This window comes from Pinus tabuliformis, chromosome Q (assembly GCF_031772625.1).
Source record: "Pinus tabuliformis cultivar Carrire ecotype Pingquan chromosome Q, CPIR1, whole genome shotgun sequence".
NCBI classification, from domain to species: domain Eukaryota; kingdom Viridiplantae; phylum Streptophyta; class Pinopsida; order Pinales; family Pinaceae; genus Pinus; species Pinus tabuliformis.
Window position 1 is genome coordinate 1233482370 of NC_142296.1, and position 8299 is coordinate 1233490668.

The following is an 8299-nucleotide window of genomic DNA, read 5'->3' on the forward strand; positions in this document are numbered from 1 at the left end:
TTGTTTTAAATATATATGTGTGCGAGAGAAAAATAAAATTATAATTTAATTTTTTATAATATTTTTAATTTTAATTTCATCAAATAATATATATTAGAAATATTTTGATTCTTATTATGGATTGATTTATATGATTATATTAATTTTTTTGATGTATTAAAAATTAAACAATAAATTATAAATTACACATGAAAATTTTAAAAATTAACTGTGACAATTTATAGAATGTGATTTTTTATTATTTAAAATACATTTTTGGAATAAATAAATAGGTTCAACACCCTAAAAAAACTTCTGATATAGTAAAATTCCACAATTTAAATAACTTAAATTTTTGAAAATTTATATAAAATTTTAATTAAAATTAACTAAAAAAATATAATAATAAAAAAATTATTTCATTTATAAACTAGACTATACCTTACACTATGCCTTTTGTGATATATTTAATTGCAAATCTCCAAAAAGGTCATAAAGATCTGTTGTACAGTCTGACAGTCTAAAACTGTAGTTGGCGCACACGACAAAAAGTCAGGAAATAAGGTTTTCCATAATCGCTGGCTCTAATCCAAACATGCGCCGGCCAGTTGACTCTCACTATGTGTAGAATTGTGCCGGGAGGGAGTATGCCGTCCGGAAATCCTATATATTTGGACGACAAAGGTGTTAATGGATATTAAATGAGCAGTGCGTTGTATATATTTATAGTTGAACAATTACCTTGTTAAAATTTAAGGTATTAAATGAAAAGTGTATTTTATATATTTATAATTGGATATTTGATTTGTAAAAATATATAATTTAATTTATTTAAGCATTAATTTTCATCAATTTTGTTAAACACTAAATCTCATCAACTTTGTTGTGAAATAGGCCGTTAGAAAAGGTCAAAGGAAGTCTGGGAGTAAAAGGTATGCATTTTTTGTTCTCCTGGAAAAGTGGAAACAGAAAAACATTTAATTTTAGAAAGTGAGGGCTTCAAAGACAACAGGGAAAGTTATGCAAATATGCTGGTAGCTAGCTCTTGGGGTAATTTATTTAGCGAAAAGCTAGAAGCATTTATTTTGAAGCTTCACAGAAAAAAGTCAAATACATCAATCAGATGAAGAAACAATCTGTCCCATAAACTATTTTAACTTAATATTCCTTTCTTTCTTTAATGTTCGTTAACCTTATACTTTTCTTTAATGTTCATTAACCGTATACTTATTCAGCGATATCGTTGATCCTCTCGTTCCCATCGGATGATGTTGGTAGCTGCGCACAGATTTATAAGACTCTGGTGAAAATACTCAACCCTCTGATGGTTGCTTTTAGCTCGAGCAGTTATGGAACCTGGGGTCTGCCTTTCTTCGCCGTTGGTTCCTTTTCCAATGTCTCGCAAATTCCCTGGGGATTTTTTTTCTTAGAATTGATGTTTGATGGCGCTGGAGCTTAATACCCACATGATTTTTGGCAGCACTTTAATTGATCGCAGGGTCATTCTTTCATGGCTTTTAATTTTATTTATAGTACGTATGAAGAGCCACAGTTGGCCGGGTTACAGGGTCAAGCTTTAATTTTAATTAAAAGGGCAGTTGAAGATTAATGAAGAGTTTTCTATTAAATAGGACAAGTGTTGCAGAAAGACCACGTAAAAGTCAAGGGAAGAAGAATATGAAACGAAAAATAGAAAAGAGAAGAGGTATGGCAGTGGCGATTTATGACAAATTAATTTTTGTTGTGCTGGATTTTTTTTAAGTTTGTTCGAGATAGAGACAAGTTGGTAATATTTGTTTTTTAATTGTTATAATATTAGAAGTTTAATAAGATAATATGATAAGAATTTATACATTTGTAATTTAATAGAAATACTGGAGTGAAAGTTTGTTCCGGGTAGTCTGGTTTTTTTGAATAACAGTGATGAGTCAACTTACATTAGCCAATCACAGCTAGTGATGGTTGTTCCCATTATTGGTTTGACAATTGAGTTATGATAGGTTTTATTACTTGTAGAGTTGAGGCTTCTGTGATCCATAACAAGTTTAAGATAGATTTTTCGGCGAAAATCACATGAGAAACCATTTGTCGACGCGTTTCGAACCAACTTGTCTTGACGATGAACCACACTGGTTGGTTCGAAACGCGTCGACAAATGGTTTCTCATGTGATTTTCGCCGAGGTTTTATTACTATTTGAAAAATATAAAAGTTGGTTGTGCAAATTTGAGGTGTGTTCTTGTGTCTTAAAAACAATATGTGCAAGAAGATTTGTGGCTTTAATTGTTGTTGGTTCTGTAAATACCAACCTTGGTTACCTCAGTTTTGTATTAGAGCAAGTTTGAGACTTGCACATGAATTGAAGAACAATTCCAACCAAAGAAAACTTCTTGAGTAGAATTGTTGGGGGGTGAAAAGTAGTTCTAAGGAAGAGAATTTGTTGGGTAACACTACAATTGAGAGAATTGCAAAAGATCATAGCAGTGTGGCACACATAAGGGAAGTAGGAACACCAACATGGGGAGGAGGAAAATGTAAAGGCACTGCAAATGAGATTAACTTGGTGTTGAGGGTCATGCTAGCTAGAATGGATGGCATGGAAGTAGAACACATAAGAGTAGTTGCAGTAGATACTCATGATGTGAATGATGAGTGGTAAAAAGCAAAAGCTTCATAAGAAGAAGTTGAAGCCTCAGAGGAGAGGCCTATTGAAGCATTAACAAATTGCAGAGGTAGGCCAAAAATGGAAATGCCTACCTATTGAGGGAGCTTAAATCTAGAGGAACTAATTGGTTGGTTGCAAACATGGTGAAACTTTTGAATGAATCTAAATTCCATGATAGTGAAATTTGCATGCACCTTGTTAAAAGAGCATGCATCTTTATGGTGGTATAATGAGCATTTGGATGCTAAGAAGAGGCAGAAATAAAATTAAGGCATGGAATAAGGTGATTTCCAAGCAAAAGGGTAAGTTTCTACTAATTATTACTCTTTTAACATATTTAAGATGGCTAAAAACCTAGGACAAAATGTGATGATTGTGAAGGTATGCACCAAATATTTTTATAAGTTATGTAATAGATCCTAAGTAAAGTGACAAGGGAGCTAAGCATGATGACTTGATACATAAATGACCTCCAATATGTTAATCAAGGTGAGTTAAGTATGGTGAAAATTTGGTCAATGATAGAGGACTAACTTACCCTCAAAGTAAAAGAGAAACTTTCAACAAAGAAATAAAGTTATTGTAATAAATGAACAAGAGGTAGAGGAAAAAACATATTCAAATAGATCAAAGTAGTGAAAGTAAAGGAGAAGAGGGTGTTAATGCTAACATTGTAAAATGAGAATCTAAAAGGGATTATGAAGCTCCTAGAGGCTAGGAATTTTGTAGACATATAGGAGGAAGATGTCATGAAGCATGCTTCAAGTGTGGAGGAGATGGGCACATGGGTTATGAGTGTCCGAAGAATTTAACTTCCATTAGAATGCAAGAACATGAAACTCATGTTCCTCAAGGCACTGAAAGCATAGATAGATTAATGATTGGAGATAAAATTGATGAAGAGCGGTGAGAGTGCGGAGAGAGTCTTATTATCTATGGAGTATTGTTGAACATAGAGTGCTAGGATGAAGACATCATTAAAACAACCAAAAATCATTTTTAAAACCAAATGAAACATTATAGGTAAATGTTGTTCACTAATTATGAATCATTGGTAAAAATGAGAACCTGGTGTTTAAGGAAGCGATTGAGAAGTTGAAGTTGAAATGAAACCAACATCTAACTACCTATTGAGTCTCTACATTTTTTAAATCCTAAAGCAATATTGGAGGTAAAATAGATGGTGATGGCATCGAGAACTTATTATTTAAGGAAGAAATTCAAAGTTGAAGTTGAAATGTATCCCACATCTAAATGCATATTCATTCTCTTGGTTGTAAAAGACACCATGCAATTATCTTAGAGTAGTGCTTGATAAGTTTCCATTTGCAAAATTACCATGACTAAGTCTTATGTAATGTAATTCATGTTGCCACAAAATCTAGCAGCCAAGTGAAAATCCTCACTAGGCAACCTAGGTCTTAGGGAAACAAAGAGATTAGTCACCATTGTCACCTTAATGGCCTCTCTCTCATTGTGTTGTTGTTGAATGTTATCCCCACAAGTGAGGCTTACCTAGCAAGGCTTAGAGGATAGATGACCTAGGGTTACTAAGGCAAGTGATTCTCTAAGGATCTCGATAACAATATCACCTAGAAATATCTTCAATGAAGGAAGGCTCAAGGATGGTAAGAGCTCAATGGCTATGGGAGAAGGTACTACCAGAGGCTTGTAAGCTAAGATATGAATTACAATTGTTCAAGTACACTTTTAACCAACCCTAATTGTAACGGCCTTGCCCATTTATGATGTTGATAATATATGTACATTGATATGTAGGGTGTTGAGCCAAATGAATGTGATTATAGGTTGGTGAGCCAAGTTATATGATGTGGCTTGCGTGCCCATGTAAGGATGTTAAATTTATTTTGGGGCCAACGTTCCCTTATATATATAAGTTTGTAAAGGTTGTGAGGCCAAAGAGCCTGGATTTGTAACGAATGTACAATTAAACATATTTTATTAATAAAAATAGGTTGGTTATGGAGCTCACTTCACAGAAAAGAGTATTGGGGGGGCGAAACTCCATATACAAAAGGAAGCAATTGGGTGTTTTGGTGAAAATTGCACCTTGGGGCCCACGTGGTTGGGGAGGATGTCACATGGCAATGTTAAGCCATGCATATAAAGAAGTGTAGTTTGTTACAAGGGATGGGAGTCAAGTAGTTATTTAGCCTTGATAAATGAGGATCCAATGTGTCCTAATGGATTGGACTCTAGAATAGGCTGAGGGTTGGACTCTAGAATAGATTTGGTGATAGTTGGTGAGTCTTGGTTCGGAATTTAGCGCCAATTGTGGTGGTAATTTCAATTTTGGCTATTGGGAACTTGGACACCGAAATAGCAGTAGAACTCCTAGAGCCGCAAGCTAAGACCATTTTGGTCAGTTGTAAGGTAGCTTGGAAGGTGAGCACCGCTAAGGGACTCGAGTTGTGCCACTTTAATGCAAGTTAGGGAATGTGAGCTTGTGGTTGGAGACTAAGGTTGTTGGGGTTGGTGCCTTCGTCAAGGTTTTCTTGTTCAATTTGCAATTGTTACCTATGGATTTGTAGTCTCAGCTTGGGGGTGACCTATGGTTGAGGTTATGAACCACACAATTTATGGTTTGGTGGAATGTGGAGAGCCTGCAACCAATCAGACATTTATAAAAATATGTGTACACTATGCAATAATATATATTATGGATATATTTATATGTGTTTATGTGTTCCTGATAATAAACCCTAAAATGGGTATCTATCGTATTTATGTGCCATGCATTTATTTATGTGCTATATGGTTGTAAATCCTAGCTAGGATTTTGAGCTTAGGAACATTTTGTCGTGCATTAATGTTATGATGTTATGCTTAAATATTGATAATAAACGATAATTCTAATGTGTATTTTAATTGTATGTTGTTTTACAATTGATGTAGTTAATGGTTTCGATGATAGGGTTAATACCCATATGACATAAATGTACTAGGAATTCCATCAGAGTTATAAGTGGGTTTTGGCTATGAAAATGATTACTATGAATTGGCTTCTGCACAAACATCGACAAATTAATTTTTTGAATTCGGGATGCAGTTAAGTAACATTGAGTCATTGGGGGTTGGAGATGTTACAAAGTGGTATCAAAGTCCAGGTTTACAACACTAGATCTGAATGGAGCCACATTTGGAGCAAGATATAGAAAATTTCTATAGATTATGGTTTACCAACCAATTTTTGGACAATATTCACAATGGTGGAATAGTATAACTTTCTCATAAATCTAAGGACATGTACCACATAAGGATGCCTAGTAGAGTTTAAAGGGAATTACAAACTAGAATTGGGTAGTTTTGCGAATAAAAATTAGTGCAATAATAGTATACAGAGTGATGAGCAAGCTTCTCATCAGTTTACAAAAATATTTTGTTGGAAATTATGATTAAACGTTTAAATTCTTGTTAGCGTTGCTATGGGTATATCTATTAGTTTGTGGAAAATCCTCGTTGATATTACGGTTATAAAGTTATAGCTACGAAGTGGTGCTTTGGAAAATTGTAAGATAGTCTTTTTATATAATATGTCCATATTATGACATAATTATGTTTACATATTTGGAACTTCGTGAGACAATAAAAATATTATTGCCAGAATCTTAAAAGTTACATAAGGTTACCCCTTCTCGGGGATTTTTCACAAAGACATTGAAAGGGTCAAATTTCAAGGCACGAGAGTCAAATTTCCATTACGAGCTTAGCTTCTCTAGTCTCGTTGTGTGTTTCTTTCATCTTGGGAGTGGGCACTATTGGAAATTTCAAATGGACTATGTAACGTTCTGGCATATTTGATATGCATTAAGGGGATTTATGTATATACACACATGGTTGCATGCTTTATAGTATTCTGTTATGCAACATGTGGTTTTCAGAAAGATGGCTCCTATGACTTTTGTTCAAAGTTTGCAAACAATAATATGCACTGGTGCAATTAAATTGATCTTTAATAACACCCAAAATCTATGCATAAAAGAATTAATAATTGGGGTAGATGAAAGTATTGATTTCGTCATATGGTTTGACAGCTTGTTATTTTGCAAAATTTTGATTTTTATTTCTAAAGTGGATCTTTCGTTAGCTTGATTTTGAGAAATTATTGTCAACTTTTTTTTCAATACGAAAAAAAGCATGATTTTGTATTAATATCAGATGAGTTACGAAATTTACATATTGTCTGGCAAAACCATACCAGAACCAAAAACATAGACATAACAAGTCTATAAAAAGTCACCATAAGGCATTACCTCCTATAAACAGTGCGAGGAGGGGAACAGAAATATCTGACAAACATAGGAATATTTATGATTTCAGTATACAACCCAAAAAGTTACGCAAAAGTAAGATAAATCCCTGTTGAAAGAGAACACCATCTACAAAGGAGAGAAATCACTTCGCAGAGGACACTGTGAGAAGCCCAGTGGCCAAGCAAAATGAGAAACAAATAGGGAGAGAAAGAAACAGATATAGATTATGTTCCTGGGAGGGAAAAATCCTCTATATGATAAGTAATATTCCCCAGAAGAATGTCCATTTTCCATTTACCTGGTTGTAGTAGTAGCCCTTTCTTTGACAAATTGTCTGCTTGTACATTTTGTGATCTATCCACATGTTGAATAGAATAATCCTTTTTTCCTTTCCAGAAAAAATCGATTCTATTCATCCATCCTGTTAGTAATTGATTTTTTATAGAAAGTTTCCCTATGACATGGTCAATTATGATTTTAGAATCTCCATAGATGTGAAGAGCCAGAATGTTTAGGAAAGTACTGAGATATAGGAGACCTGAAAGTGCCATTGCTTCAACTTTGTTATTTGTGCCTTCTCCACCATTCCAGTGAATGTAGAAATTCTGATGTTCATTCATAGAGATGAAAATACCGCAGGCACATATCCTGTTTTGCGCTGCCCCATCAAAAAAAGCCCTAGGGAATTCCAACTGAGAAATATTTTGTTTCCTGATTTTGTTTTTACATTGTTTGATCTAAGGCATATAAGAGTTATAGAGAAAGATGATATTGTAAAAAATTAGCTGAAAATCTTCCTATTTGTTTTGAAACAGAAACTTGTTTCTCCACTTCCAGATTGTCCAAAATGCAATTTGTGGAATGGATCTCCAGGAGGTTTTCTGTGCACTCCACCATTCAAGTGAGTCTTTAAGAGAAGAGTGTATTATAAAACTGAAGCCGAAATAAGACGATAGTTTCCTCCATACCTGAGAGGTGATGTTGCAATTAAGGAACATATGATAGTTATTTTCCCCATCAGCTTTACAGATTAAGCAAATCCCCGATCTTGTCCATTGTCTCTTTTGCAGATTTTCCCAAGTGAGGTTTTTATTATGGTAGACAAGCCAAGAGAAAATAATAATTTTGCTAGGGACACCTGTTTTCCATAATGGAAAAGGGAAAAGATGATCTGAGAGAGAAAGTTGACTCCTAGTTAAGGTTAAATAGGTTTCATCAACACTTATGTTTTCCTTCCCCCCTTTTCCCCTCCAGGTGAGGAAGTCATGTTTTTCAGTGCGGCAGAAACCGATATTCCTTATGATCATCAGAGTCTTGTTCCATTGAAGGGAAAAATTTCCTTGTAGTCCCAACTCTTGGGCTTCTTTCCATATGGGAGAAGG